Raw genomic sequence first — 15,814 nt, 5'->3', positions numbered from 1 at the left:
AAAATTTTGTTTTAAAATTAAATATCTCAATATAACATGGTTAGAGTTTCCACGAGCCCGCTGAGAAGAGCTGTGTTGGAAGGAGGCGCCCCCGCCCCCCACCCCGCCCCAGCTCGGCTGTCCAGTGCCACCTTGAGAACCTCCAGGATGGGCGTTGGTTGGCCACACGGGACCTCCCGCGGGAGCAGGTTCCCAACCGTGTGCTTGTGTCACCCGTGACCAGAAAGGCCAACGGCAACCCCTGTCCTGCTGGCCTTGTCGGGGGACAGAAGGCCCTTAAGCCCGCGCGAGACGGGGCACTTCCTGGGGCTCCCTTCTGGGTCTTTCAACCTCCGAACAGCCGCGTGCGGGGCGGCCCACCCCGGGGAGCCAGGACGCTTGTCCTGACAGGCTCGGGGGCCTGGAGTCTGGACGGGGTGAGGGGAGGGGTGGAAAGTCGGCCCCAGGGAGGCCCAGCTGGATAAGTATCATCCATCTTCCTGGGCGTCTGTGACTCCCAACCGCCATGTCTCAGGGGCGGGGGCTATTTTGTCTTAGAGAACCTGACCCCTCAACCCGGAAGGGCCACTCACGTCCCCCCGAAGCACCCTCCCACGGCGGGCGGTGGGACCAGAACGGAGCAGGACAGAGGCGCGCGCTGGAGACAGAGGAGCACCCATGACACCCGTGACTCGTGGCTTCCTTTCCCTGCTCAGAGCCTGGGGTCCAACCCCCCGTCGCTTCCGCGGTTGGCACTGCCGGCGGCGCCGTAAGCGCGCTGTGTGCATCCCCCTCTGAAGCCCACGCGCCGCCGCGCCCAGCCCACATGCCGGTCTGGCTCAGCCCTGCCTCCCAGGACACGGCGCCAGGCCCGGCCCCGCGCGGCTCCCTGGGAAGGGGGAGCGAGCTTCGGGTCAGGCCCAGGGCAGCCCGGGGCTCGGCGGCCCAGGCAAGTGCTCCAGCTGCGGTCACAGCCAAACACGGAGACAGACGTGTTCCATGGGGGGGAAATGCCTTTTTAACATTGGGATGAGATGCGTTTCCCTGATCTAGTGATGCGATTATTAAATTGTGAACTCATGTTTCAAAAAATAAACACCTGCCCCGTCTGCTGCCGGCGGTGTCCCGGGGACACTGAGGAAGCCGGGCTTTGCCCTGCGCGCACGTCTCCCCGGAGAGGCCCCGGGGCTCCAGGGAGCACAGTCGATCCGAGTCCCGCGGAAGAAGGAAGTCACGAAGGTTCTGGGACACGGCGTCACTGCCGAGCCAGGACCCTCTCTGAGGCGTGTAAGAATAGTATCGAAGGACAAAAGAGCCAATGCCAGAGGCTCCCAGAGGACCTGTGGCGACAATGTGACCGTCACCGCAGAAGTGAGGCTTATAGGAGATGGGAGGTGCTGGGACTCAGTGCCAACCACGGGTCCCTGATGGCACTCGAAGTGGGGACGTCACCGCAAAGTCCTCGAAGGCCTCTGTGAAGGGCTGACGGGGGGAGGGTGCGTCGGGGACAGACCGCCACCCTGCCGAGGGCCTGCTGGTCGAGAGCAGGAGAAAACATAACTACGAAACGGGGAGGCCCGGCGGCCCCCAGTCCGACCCCGTGACAGAACGGAACTGTCGCCAGTGGCGAAGCCAGCAGGCGTGCGGCCATGAGCAGACGCCATGGGGACGCGGCAGGGCCCCCCGAAGCCAGCCCCGCACTCAGACCTCTCGGTCACCTGCACCGGAGTGTCTGTCCCCTTCCTGTTTAAAGTCCCTCAGGTGGGGGTTTCAGGGTGAATCTGGAAAAAGGCAAAAAGTAACCCAAGAGCCCAATACCCCAGTGAGGCTCCATGGGAAGCCGCCCCCCCGCCCCTCTCGGTCCACGGGATGACCCGAGCCCCCTGCTCTGGCTACACCTGCCCAGCGGAGTGAGGCGGCTCATCCGCCTTGGTCCGTGACGGGATTGCTCAGGAAGGGACAACTGGGCCCTGAGCTGCCCTTTCCTTGCTGACCGAGTCCCCAGGCCGACCGCCCGCTCTGAGATTCTTCAGGGACCCACAGGGGACGCGTCCCAGGGTGCCTGGACCCCCAGGGCATCCGGCTCCGCCTCTCCTGGTGCCAGGAGCTTCTCCCGCTGCGGCAGGGGGCAGCCGGGTTTGGGAGGGGCCGGCGGGGCGCGTGGTGGCCCTGCTGGCGTCAGTGACGAGCGCCGCCCAGCGTCCACCAGCACCGTCCGTGGAAATCACGGAGCCACGTCTCCACGGGAACAAGGCTTCATCTGCTGCGAGGGAGCCAGGAGGCGGGAGCTCTCTCATTACGTCATTCAGCTCCAAACGCCCGTCCGGGGTGTGACGTTGCGTTCAGTTTGTTGGAACAGGGCAGGCGAGTTGGCACCGAGGGTTCCCTGCCTTGGTTCCTTCACACGCCACTTCTCCTGGGGTTGAAGCTCCCCACTCAGGTCCCTCCGAAGCTGGGCTTGTAACACAGATGTCTCTCTGCCACCTCCTCATTGTTCAAGGGACGGAGGCATCCACGTCAAGTACTTTAAAGCCATTTACAAAAGGATGTCGATTTCCTGTTGCTACGGCACCGGCACGAGGCTGTGGATGGCGAGGTCGCCCGGCCCGCGTGGGGATCCGGCGGTTGTCCGTCTTCCGAAAGGGGCGCGGTGCAGGGGAGGCTGAGGCCCCCGCTCAGAGGGGGGCGCATCCAGAAACACTGCTTCGAACGCGGTGCTTATTTTCCATAGGAAAGAATAACTGTGCTGGTTCCTGCCGGGGGTGCACTGTGCCTTCATTCTGTCTAACGAGCAGCACCGTACAGGCTATTGAAAGGCGCATTCACATGAAGATCAAGCAGTCACCTCACTCGTCCGGATGGAAAAGCAGGAACTGCCACTGGAACAGCCAAGATCACGATGGGGGAAGCGCGGGATCAGGCCACGTGGTGCCAGAAAAGCAGCGTCTGCAGCTGAGCTCATCGCGGCTCAGACTCACCTTCCCCTGCCTCGGGCCGCTGCCGTCGCCTGGGAAGCCGTTCCTGGCATGTCTTTCCTCCGGGCGCTTCTTCCCAGACGGGTCCACGTCGGCCTCCCTCTCTCTGTGCCCCTCCAAGGCGGGGCGGCCGTCCCCCGTTTCCCTCCGTCTCCCCCGGCCCTGTCGGCTCCTCTCACCACACGGAGAGCCCGCAGCAAAGCCCAGGGTTCGGGTCAGACCGCGTGCCCCGCTGTGGCCGTGCAGTGTGGGCCGAAGGGAGACCGTGCTGGTCCTCAGCCTCGGCTCGGGCGCCGGGCAGAGCCCGGGCGAGACCAGCCAAGCCCCGTCTGCACGCAGACAGGAAAGCGGTGGGAAGACACGCGTTTCTCCACGTGCAACCGAGGCGGTGCAGTCGGTTGTTACGCGGTAATACCTGGCCGCTGCTACCGCCTGCAGCGGTTTTTCATGGAGAAAAATGATTGTGGCAGGTATGAAACTCGGCCAACTGCTGCGCATATTTAACACAGGAAATTTTCTTCATTTTTCCAAAACTCACCTCGGCCCCAGGCTCCGCTCCCCAGGGCGGAAGAAGTCCGCCCCAGCCTGTTTAATTCTGCATCTCTCCTTTACCTGTAGGTATAGGATGTCCTAGAAGTTTACGGACCAAGGAGACACAAAGACACAGAGGTGGTTCTTGCTGTCCACCCAGACAGACAGCCACGGGGAGGTCCGCCGGCCGTGACCCCGTTCGGTCACCTTGGAGACGTCCTCGCTCACACTGGAGTCCCTCCCGGCCACCCCGGTCCCATGGGGATGTTCCATTGTCCCTACCACACGCGGGGACCTGAGACAAAACGCATCCAGACACACAAAAGACAGAAATGCACTGCCTGCGATGCGAGTACCGGATTGAAACCAACCCCGAACTGACGTTAGAATTAACCAAAAACGACGTTCATACAGCGAACTCCATGCCATACCTTCAAAAACCTTACGTGGAGATGTGGAAAATGTCAAAAAGGGCCAGGAAGTTTTGGAAACGTCCACCCTGGACCGGCCAATCAGAGTCTCTAGGAGCACCCTGGCACGTCCTGAGACTCCGTAAAATGACATTCCCTCCGCAGCAAAATGAAACGGAGGCCGGAGCCCGGGCTCTGGAAGGGCACCCGTGGAGCCTGCAGCCTGTGTCCGTGAGGCGCACGCAGGCAGCCGCTGCCCTGACCCCCAGCAGAATGTGCTGGGTCTCCGAACAGCCACGGCTGCACTCGCTCCCTGTCCTTCGCGGGCGAGCGGACCCTCGCGCTCCGCACAGCGCGGCGGGACGGGGGCTGCGTTTCTAGGGGACACGTGAGAGCGGAGACGCTGGAGGCTGCCACGCTGGGGAGCGCCTGGCGAAAGCTCTGTGAGCGGAGCTGGTCCCGACGCCCCCACGCGCCCAGGCAGAATCACGGGCGCCTTGCAGGTTTTGAGGTCTCTCCGTGGCGTGGAGCTTTGAAAACGCCCTGGTGCATGGGGGCTGCCCGGCTCCACGAGATCAGGACGCCCCAGAAAGGTGCCAGGCGTGGGTATTTCTTTTTTTTTTAGAAACCCACCAGGTGGCCCCCGCGAGCTGCTGCAGCGATGCAGGGGTGCCTGGGCGCGTTTCAGTGCCACAGGTACGAGCGTTAAATGCCGAGGACTCTTTCCCAGCCCCCAACAACCCAGGGGCGAGCATTGGCCAGCACTGGGGGCCTCTAACGTGGAGCAATGTCCGCCGTCGGCAAACGGACCTCCAGGGCCTCGGAGTTGTTTCCAAATGTGATAACGTTTTCCCGGTTCGCTCGCGCTCCCTGTGGCCCCCAAGTCAGAAATGGCGGAGTGAAGGTTCAAGCCGTGGTCTGTTGGACTCCAAAGACGTTGCCACCACAAGTCTCTACAGAAGGAAACCCTGGGATAATGTCATCACTCTCCGGGTTCCAGGGACACACGGCATGTTCCCCGAGGGAGCGAGGAAGGCATCGTCGAGGAGGCTGGTGTTTGAGGGGAATCTTGATGACCGGATGTTGGGGAGCCAGGGCCATAGCTCTCGAGCGGGAAGAGCAGAGAGCAGCGTTTGAAGGGGCTCTGGGGTGAGCACCAGGCAGGGCTGGGGGGCGGAGGAGAGGGACAGGCCCCAGCGAGAGGCGAACCGCCTGCACCCACGTAAGCGCCTCCCGGGACAGGTGAGGACTATGCGTGACCCCCAGAGGAACGTGCCAAAGAAAGGTGTGGGGGCATCCAACCCACTGCCCGCGGGCCACATGCATCCCAGGACGGCTGTGAACGCCGCCCAGCACAAAGTGTGCATTTACTTAGCACACGATGAGATTTTTTTGTGATCATGGGTCGCAATGCATTTCATGTGCGGCCCAAGATGACTCTTCTTCTTCCAGTGGGGCCCAGAGGCGCCCCCAGCCCGGCGGCGGAAAGAAGTTGGGTGAGCCTGGCTGCGGCGGAGACCCAGGACCGATAGGACACACCACCCGTTTCAGAGTGGGTTCCTGTCTCCAACCCGCCTCGAGGTGTGAGGTCCATGGTCACGCAAGCAGGCGCGGGGAGTGGATTTGCCGCTTCCTCCCCCTGGACTGGGGCGCAGCCCTTTTGGCGGGGGCCAGCTTGCAGTGGGAGAAGCTCCTGGCCGACTTAGCCCCTCGGACAGATCCGAGCTCTGCCGGGCGCCCGCAGCTGGAGGCTCTCACGCCGCCACCGCTCGAGAGCGCTCGCTGCCGATGCCCTGCGGCCAGGACCGGCTTCTGGCGCTTATCGCCTCTCCGGCTCCAGGAATAATCAGCTGCCGGCCTGCAAGGGTAATTGACTTTCTTGCTGACACATCATGCATTTTAAAGGGTTTTTTTCCCCCAGCATTTTTGGTTGGTTTCAGTGGCAGCGTTTTGTCATATCTAGCCCACCGTTCTGCTGGAAGGCATTCTTTTTAATAGCTGCATAAAATTCGACATTATAAATGTCCCACTTTCCAATCGCGGATGGGTGGACAGCCAGCTTGTTTCTGGATTGCTTTGTCATCGCTGATGGGAAGGGTCCTTGGGCGCGCGTCTCGGTGAGGGCGAGCTCTCCTTTCTGCAGGACCTGTTTGACCTGCCAGAACACCGACGTCTCTGAGGTGCCGTGTGTCTGTATGTAGGTACACAGACTCACAAGCCCACCCGCAATCGTCACAGTGAGCACACCAGCCCCTGGTGCTGCCAGTCCGGCACAGGACCCCACGCAGGTGCACAGACTCGTAGACGGCGACCCTTGCACTCACGCCGGTCACCGCTGTGCCAGGTCGGTTGAATCCCGCAGCCACCGAGACACTTTGTTACTAAACGTTTCAACATGTGTTTCCTAACAACGCCGGCAGCCTTTTGCAGAGCTGCAGCGGCATTGTCACACACAAGAAACGCGCCGTGGATCTAAGTTCGGTGTCTGAAATTCTGTTCCTAGTCACATGTCCCCAGTTGTCCTGATGACGTCTTTTACCACCGCTTCATTTATTAATCCAGGAAGAAACGCAGGCTCAATTAAGGATCAAAAACTGCCTCTGGCTGCAAAATTCCCTTAATCCCTTATTAATCTGGACCAGCTCCCCTGACTTCGCCTTCACTTTGGTCTTTCCCGGCTCGATTGTTTGACGAGCGCAGGGTCGGCATTTTGCAGACGGTCCCTCAAATACGCTTGCCCGATCATTTCCCCACGATTTGGTTCAGGAGAATCATTCCTGAAAGGAAACGTCCTTTCCAGGGTGCTCCGTTGGCGGTCCACAGGTCGCTGCTGCCCATGGCCTGCCCCCCGCGGCGGGGCGTTCGGTTGAGGCGTGGCTGCCCGCCTTTCCCTGACGATGCTCTCCCTTGCCCAGAGTGATTGCTAAGGGACTCGTGGCACCAGAGTTTAGGACACCAGGCGGCTGGTGGAGACGGTGCGGAGACTGTCTCACCAACTGTCTTGCATCCAGAGACCGCAGCGTCCACGCCGGCTCCTGCCCGAATGGAAACGATGACAGCAGGTGGGAAGGTAGCGTGAGCGCCTCGTTTGACCCTTCCGTACTTAGCTGCGACTTCCGGTCCTCCTGAGGGTCTGCGGGCCCCGCGTCCCCAGGGCCCCGCCGCCCCCGGCACACAGGACACCGGGGTAAACGTTCCCAGCACACGAGGGGACTGAGGGTCTTTGAGCACGCCTGCGTATCTGGGACCGTCCGGAAATGGCTGCCACGTGCCTGATTCCAAATGCATGAAATCACGCTGCCTTTATTTAGTCTAAGACAATTTTCTTTACATTGCACAAAAATACCTCCTTAATTTGGGAATTGGGGTTTTGAAAACAAACCCTTCTCCCTCCCCAAATTCCCTTCAGGGCTCAATACATGTAATTCACATCCTCTCGACCTTCCATTTGGAAAATGACTCATCCTTCGGGCCCGCCTTCGGGGGAAGTCTTCCTCTGCTCCGTCTCCCGGTGACGGCTGTGGGCCCGGAGCCACGCTGGCCGGCTCCAGGCGGCTTCCAGATGTCGGGACGCCACCTGCCCAGCCCCTAGGAGGAGCAGGACACGCAGGCTCGGCGGCTGGGGAGTGGAAGGTGGGGGTCCAATAGAGGGATCACAGGAAGGCTGCCTGATTTAAGGGCAAAAAAAACACATCCAGTTAAATTTGAATGTCAGCTAAATGGTTTTTAGTATAGATGCGTCCCATGCAACACTTTTTAAAAAATATTAGTACATCCCAAATACCGCACGGAGCACGTTTACACTAGAAAAGCACTCCCTGTGTTTTCTGAAGTTCAAGCTGAATGGAGCGCTTTGTATCGATGGGGTAACCCGAGGTCGCGGCGCGTTTTGCCTAAGCAGAGCGCTGCGGGGACAGGGTGGCATCGTGGAGAGCGTGGTCCCCTTTGGCCCTCACCGAAGCCCTGCGAGGCTGGCCCAGCGATGTCAGCGGCTGCATCAGAAGGGAAGTGTTTAACCAAAACCACAACACCACCAGGCGGCAAACGTTTCACCAAACCCGGGCCTCTGGGCTCTGCTTTTACCGTCGTCCGCAGCTTTCCTGGCAGGGCAGGTGACCGTCCCACAGGGGAAGATGAGCTGCCCCTGCTCCGTGTGGTTGAGCATCAGGGCACCATTTCCCTTTGGGAAGCCCCACCCTGGGTCCCCGTGCTCAGGGGAGGCTGGTCCCACACCTGGGGACGCGGAGTCTGCAGAGCCCGACCCTTGGCCAGGAATTAGCTCGTTGCTCCGGCCTCAGGCAGGCCAGGGAGGCACTTCACAGACGTTCGACTGGAAATTGCTGGGAAAGAGATCCTCCTTTTGCTGGGTTTCCAGCGTGGTAAGCCCCGGGTACATGACACCAGAGGGGGAACATGCCTGCGAAGACAGCCGCCCTGATGGAAAGCAAAGGGAAAAGGAAAAGAGAACACGAACCCTGACAAAGTCACTTGAGCTCCCGGATCCAGCCATGCCTGAACTCTGCAGCCATATCGGCCACTCGGTTCCATATCCGCCTCTTCATTTTCTTTTATGCTCACCTCAGGTTTAGTTGGACCTCAGCCACTTGCCAAGAAATGGGTCTTACACACCTACTTTTACATTTAAAGTCAGTCCTTTTGAAATCTGCCCTGGCCAAAAATTCGATAATCATGTGCTGAGCACGTCCGGTGTTCTAGGCGAGCACAGGGAGCCAGCGCCACAGGTGAGCGCGTCCCCTTCCCCGCGGAGCTGATTTTTGAAGTCACACCAATGCGCAGCCCGCCACACCGGGGGAGGTGGCCCCCGAGGCTGTCCTCAGACCCCACCCCAAGGTCCAGTCCCAGACAGCTCATTCTCCAGGGCCACCAGCCCTTCTCTCACGATGGCCGCCACACAGCCCGTGGCTTTTGGCAGAAACCCTGCCGCGTTCCCTCTGCATTCTCCTTGCAGGGGCGTCCAGCCTGCAGCCCAGGACGACTGTGAACGCCGCCCAACACAAAAGCGTACATTTACCTAAAACATGATGAGATTTTTTTTTTGTTATTACATGTCGCGATGTATTTAACATGTGGCCCAAGACAACTCTTCTTCTTCCGGTGTGGCCCAGAGAGGCCCGAAGGCGGGCCGCCCCTGCTGAAGCACCCACCGTCTCCCAGCATCACCCGCGAGCCATCCAGCCTCCGGCTGCCTGTGGGGGGGCCAAAGCGGCTTGTTCAGACGCATCAACACCAGTCCTGAGACCCCAGGGCCGGTGAGCCCTCCCTGTGCCCGAGATTTACATGCCCAGGTGGAAGTCAATAAAGACTAATTAGATGTTTACCTCATTCCTGGGTGACGACCCTCACGTGCCACCAGCAGTCAAACAGAATGAGCTGCAGGGGACACGTCGCCGCGGCCCCACGGCCGGGGCCAGCGCCCCGCGCACAGGCGCGAAGCCCGTTTCCATGGGGGCGGAGCCGCAGCCAGGACGCGGAGCCACCGAGCGCAGGCCAGGTAGGAAGAACCATTAACCATAATGAGCGTTAGGCGCCCAATTCCCCAGCATCATTTTAAAACGGGCTTTATTAAATAACGCCGTAATGCTACGTTAAGTAATGCGATGTTAAGTAGCGCTGACTTCGGCCTCATTAAATAATCTCCTTAACTGCCACACTGGAAAGCCACTGTCATTAAACAAACGCTGCTTGTCTTCGGCCATCATGTCCCTGTTACCGAAGCTCCCCTGCTCAGGAACGAGTTAGTAAACGGGGCGCCACGCGCACAGGGCCACCAAAGGGGGACAAAATCAGACATGAACAGGTCTGAAGTGTACCTCAGGAGGGAAAGAAGTCACATCTGTTCCTGGTCGCTAACCCCGGAACAACCTGGGGAAGGCGGGGAGCAGGGGGGGGGGCGGCGGGGGGCAGGGAGAAAGCCGCTCCTCCGCCGTGGGGGGCGCTCCCCTTGGCACGGCCTGCGTTCCCAGAGACGCGTGGCCCTTGCGCGTGGCTGAGAAACAAGGAGGCAGCCGGTCAACAAGACTCAATGCGTTGACTCGTCAACCTTCCCGATAAAGGGCAGGAATCCGTAGAAAAGCCCAGAGGAGTAGCTCAATGTCTCTGCCGTCCCCGGGTGAGCTCGTCCCCGCCTGCTCGCCTCGCACCGTCCTAGCCTCAGCGGAAGAACGCCTACCCAAAAGGACGTCCACGTTCCTACCTGCCAAACCTGGGACGTGGCAGGGTACGCAGCACCGGGGAACGAGGTCACGGGTGGAGTGAAGACCCCCAATCTGCCGGCCTTAAGATGGAGACACCCTCCTGGGTGGCCCTGGGCGCCGGGCAGTCACGGCAGCCCCTCGACGTGGGGGAGGCGTGGCAGAGGCGGAGACGAGGGTCCGAGGAAGACCCGGAAGCAGAGCCGAGTGGCCCGAGGGCAGGGCCCGGCCCCCGCCGCTGCCAGCTTCGCAGACAGAGGAGGGACCACGGGCCAGGAAAAGCAGGCGGAGCTGGGGAAGCCAAGCCAGCGTCCCCACTGGGCGCCACGCGGGCCCGCCCAGGGAGACCCGGGTCGAGGTTCTTACCCGCCCGCATGCACGCCCGAGGGCTCCCGAGCCGCGGAGCCCGTGGTCCTTCGCGGTGCATCCGTGTCTGGAACACGTCCCCGCACGTCCCAGGTGCGCTTGGAGAGGCCCCGCCCCACCGAGGAAGACTCCCTCCACCCGTGAGCAGCTCCTGCCGTGGCCGATACTCCATTAGAGGAGGAGAGACGGAGATTTGGGGAAGGGGAGCGGGCTGGGGCCATGAGGCCCCAGGGGTAAGGAGGAGAGGCCAGCACACCCCGGAGCCCCGCATGCCCCCGCTCCTCACCTGGGTGGGGAGGGAAGATCCCTGGGGGCCGGAGCTGAGGATGTGGGGGCTTAGCTGGCGAAACTCAAGGTCTGAGCCCTTCCTCATGAGGACCGTCAAGGGCAGGTGCTGAAGCCAGCTGCACCCCGGCTCCCAGCTGCTCCCCGGCTCCCAGCACTGAACCCCGCCCAGGGTCTCGCTGCGCCTAGAGCGCGGTGGGCTTCTAACAGACTTCCATCAGAGGTCATCGGAAGGTCGGCCTTCTGTGCGGGGAAACTTCCACCTGCGACGTATGGTGTGCTTCTCGCATTGTCCCCGTTCAGGTGTCTCTGCAAAAGGGATTTTGAATTTACATCAAAAATCAGTGACCAGCCCTCCTGGCCAATGTGGCTCCGTGGATTAAGCACCGGCCTGCACACCTAAGCGTTGCGAGTTCGATTCCCAGTCCGGGCACAAGCCTGGGTTGCGGGCCAGGCCCCCAGTAGGGGGCGCATGAGAGGCAACAACACATGGATGTTTCTCTCCCTCTCTTTCTCCTTCCCTTCCTCTCTCTGTAAAAATAAATAAATAAAATCTGTTTTAAAAAGGACAGGGACCAGAGGAATGCACAGAAGACCACCTACCTCATCACTTGGCCTGGCGCGTGGGTGGGAGGGTCATTAGGATGGCTGAGCGTGGCACTCGGTTATGAAACCGACCGCTCACGTGCAGACAGAAGCACAGTCCCCTGATCGCTCATGGCCTGCGGGGGGCGGCTCGTTGGGAGTTTCGGCCGAGTCCCACACGCACGCGAGACTTCCCTCCCACCCTGGCGGTTGCTTATTTCATTGCAGGCGTGGAAGCACGAAGGGCAGAGGCCGAGGGGACCGAGGGCGTGGGTCGGGCGCGTCCACAGACCCGTCTGTGATGCTGCACATGCTCCGCGCCTGCCCCGTCCCAGGCGGCAGTGCCCCGCGGCGGCGGCTGCCGAGCCCTCGACGTGTGGCTGGTGCGACTCGGGAACCCACTATTTGAGTTTAGTTTGTTTTTATTAATTTATTGATTGACTCTTTCATCCTCATCTGAGAAAATATGTATTGATTTTAGAGAGAGACAAGGGGAACGCGAGCGAAAGAGAGAGGAACATCGATCGGTCGCCTCCCGTACGCACCCCAGCCGGGGACCAACCCCCCAGCCTGGGCCTGTGCCCTGACCTGGAATCGAACCTGCGACCTTTTGGTGCTCAGGACGATGGTCCAACCAGCTGAGCCACACAGACCAGGGAGACTGATGTTTTTTTAGAGAGAGAGAGCGAAACATTGATTTGTTGTTCCATTTACGGATTCAATTCATTCATTGCTTGATTCTTGCATGTGCCCTGACCGGAGATTGAACCTGCAACCTTGACGTATCGGGATGACGTTCTAACCAGCTCAGCTACCTACGTGGCCCAGGCCCCTCTGACTTGATTTAAATGTAAATGCCCCCACCTGGCCAGGGGCTCCTGCATTAGAACGGAAGGAATGGGCGTGGGGTCACCACGTGCCGATGGCCTTCCCGGGGCCGTCGGCCTTGGACACGAGGGCTCCGTGGCCCGACGCACCCCGACGCCCAGGGTCTAGAGACGGACCCCCGCCCCCGTGAAGAGCTGCGCTTGCTCATCCCTCCCCTGTCACCTCGTCAGAAAGCCCTTCGGTCTGCGGGCTGCGCATCTGTTTCCTTGGCTACTGAACCTGTCAATGTGCATCGCTCATTGTCCCTGAGCTGCAGCGTGTGCCCTGGGGTGGCCCACTGCGCATGCAGAAAGGATACGAGGGCTGATTACAGCCACCAGTTAGAAACGTACCTCCCAGAATGCCCTTCGACTCTGAGGGTCAGCGAAACCTGAGACAGACGGGCATCTTGTTGGGTAGCAACTGCCCTGTGCATTCTAGGCAGAGCCTCCGGCGGGATTTCATCTCATGTCCCTGTGAGAGTCCAGTGAAGAAAGAGCCTCATAGCTGTTGTCATTTGGCCCCATAAAAGCCATGCGAGACTCGCGCTTCTCAACTTCACTCTGGCGGTCACGAATATCTCGGGATGCATGAGACCGGGATGCAGACTGAATGACCTTTTCAAACGAGGAAAATGAGGTGTATAGATTTACTCACCAGTTGCACATTTTGATCCTCATACTGAGAGGTTGCATGTGACAGGTGATATGTAGGACACTGTCCGAGGGGGCTTCCCAGGACCAGGACAGCCCAGGTCCGGCTCCGGGGCCGCGGGAATCTGCCCGAGTCCCTCCCATCAGATTCGGCAGGAGATGCTGCCCCTCCCCCGAGGGCCCGTGTTCCAGCCCTCGCACTGGCTCGGAAGTTATTTCACCGATCACGCGGGACGGAGGTCCTGCTGAAAGTGACCTCCCAAAGCCCTTGCAAGGGCTGGGTGAGCAGATCTTAAATGTCTGCTCAGCAGAGGCTGCTCTTCGTCAGCAAAAGGGCGCGGGACAAGCCCCGCCCACCTGTTCCGCACACGCGCCCGCCCCGCCCCCCCCGGCGGGGAAGGGAGGCCCCACCCTGTGAACTCAACAGTGTTCCCTCCAGAGGAAAGACAAGAAGCAAAGCCATCCAGGGCTTCCCCCAGCCGTGTGCCCTTAGGACCGACGCCATCCCCAATGTGTGTTCCACGGCACACTGCTATGCTCCATGGGGGTCTTCATTCCCAAGAGAGTCTGATCTCAGCCACATTAAGGGGGACGGGGGCCCGGAAGGGGCAGCTGGAGCCTCGCCCTGGCTTCACATTTGAATGACCCAGGGAGCTTTTTTAAAAATGCCAAGTCCCCAGATCGTGGGAAGATGAGTTCAGTGTTGTTTCTGGAGGTGAGCCCGGGGGAACTGGAATTTTTAGAAATCTACGCTGGGGCTTTCCACACACAGCCAGGCTGGGCACCGCTGTCCAGGGTTGGAAAAGTCCCTATGGGGGTGGCTGGGGGAGCGAGCTTCGGCAAGGAAGCCCCCGCAGCCACAGCGGGGTCCCGGACACAGGGCCCCCCGTCTCGGCCACGGGCTCGAGGGCCGGAGTTCCGAGAGAGCAGAGCAGCCGGCAGCCCAGGACGCGGCCCGGCGCTCGGAGAGCTGGGGGCGGAGAGGGGAGGCGGCTGCCCTTGGCCCCGGGCCTCCCGCCCGGCCCCCGCAGCCCCGTGGGGCTTGCTCCCCAGAAGGAAGCTGAAGCAAGACTAGGAAGGGGCATGGATGCTGGGCCTCAAAATGACCCAAGAGCCATGCTCCCTGGATGTTAACAGGTGCGTGTTATGGGGTGAAAATAATGCATATTAGTCAAAAGCCTGTGGATTAAAAGTTATGCAATTGTTTGAATACAAAAAAAAGGATATATCACATTCTTCCAAAGTATTTTTTATAACCACAAAGGCACCCTGCCCATCTTTTTTTTTTTTAATTCACCATTTTAATCATCCTCACAGCTACGACTCAGCGGCACCGACGCGCCCTGGTGTTGCCCATATGCCTCTGTCTGGTTCCAGAACACGTTCATCACCCCAGAGGGAGATGGGGCCCCGGAAAGCGACAACCGTGCCGCCCGGCCCCCAGCCGCGGGCCCCGTGGATGTGCCCGCTCAGCACGGCTCAGAGCAGCGGACCCGCACCCCGCGGGGCCCGGCGTCCGAGCCCTCCACGCCCAGGAGCGGAGCGCAGCGGGAGGGGACGCTAGCAGGCCCCTGCCCAGAGCCCCACTGCGAGCCTCTCCGGCCGGAGTAAAAGGCAGATCTTGTGTCCCTGGTTATCGCTGGTAGCGTGTGAGCCAGGGGCTCAGCCCCACACAGACGCAGGAACCCGGGGGGCGGGGCCCTCACGGGGTCCCATCTACCCTCCTGGGCCGCAGCCAGGGTGGCGGACAGCCCTGCCCGGCTCCTTTGTCTCTTGGCCTTGGCGGGTGATCCTGTCTCTCTTGGACGTTGCCACCCCACGTTTGGGGCGCAGCCGTGCGCCGCCTGGGGCTGAGCTCGTGGGGACACAGAGGGGCGTGACTGGCTGGCCCACCTCCCGGCCTGTTCGCTCACAGGCTCGTCCTCTGACCGTGGGCAGGGGGCAGGGGGCAGGTGCCTCGTGGGAGACGGCGCCCGGCACCGCCCCCACAGGCTGCGGGGAGGGTAATGGAGTGTGTGAGCTCACACACAGCGGGAGGGAGCCTGCGCCGTCGTGTGATCACAGGCACGCCCTCCGTCCTGACACAAGGTCTGCACCGAGCGATGGCAAATAAACATGGAAACAGCCAGCAAGCCACACCCTCCACCGCTGCAAGGGGCCTCTTCCTTGGTTTTTCCTGCTAGATTTTTAGCTGTCAAAGCAAAAACTACTGACCAATGAGGCTGTGCCTGTGCGTGTCTGTGCCCGTGTGTGTGTGTGTGTGAGGGAGAGAGGGTGCACTCCTGTGTGTGCATGTGTGCATGTGTGTGCATGCATGACAGAGAGAGCGCCCAGAGAACCGTTCCCGACAGCCTCTCTGCAGGGTCGGTCTGGCCCGGCAGCCCCGGAGGTCCTGGGAAGAGGCTGGGGACAGTGAGCGAGAACAGACTCAGCCACGAGAGGCGGAGCCGTGTCCCGACGTGGAGGAGAAGCCCAGCAGTGTCCCGCTCGCGAGGATCCCCGGGGCTTCACCGCAGCCAGAGCCGACCCCGCCGGGAGCACCAGCGCATCTTCCGCCGCCGCCGCTTGCCACTCCCGGACACGCTGACCCATCGGGAGCCACGGCCACGCTGCCCGCAACCAGAGCCCCACACGGCCCCTTCCCACCCTCAGCGGGGGAGGCAGCCCTCCTTCCCCGACGTTGACACTTCAGACGATTCCCCCTCCCGGCCTCTCCTTCAAGACAAGCACGGGCCCTCCGAGGAAACGGGCTCACGTCCACGTCACCGCGTCCCCTGCCCCCCTCACAGGCGCTGCCCTTCCCTGCGCAACGGGAAAGGCGCTCGGGGCGCGAGCAAAGATTTCCATTTAAAAACCCACCTCACACACTCTGAGCGAACTAAGTCAGGTCGGGTAGAAAGTGCCCTGAAGGGGGCGCATATTCTCACAAAACCCCCACTCCAAGCCGCCCC

This window comes from Pteronotus mesoamericanus, unplaced genomic scaffold, assembly GCF_021234165.1.
Source record: "Pteronotus mesoamericanus isolate MK-2021 breed Mesoamerican mustached bat unplaced genomic scaffold, CSHL_Meso_final contig_25, whole genome shotgun sequence".
Lineage (NCBI taxonomy): Eukaryota > Metazoa > Chordata > Mammalia > Chiroptera > Mormoopidae > Pteronotus > Pteronotus mesoamericanus.
Note: the sequence above shows the minus strand (reverse complement) of the source record.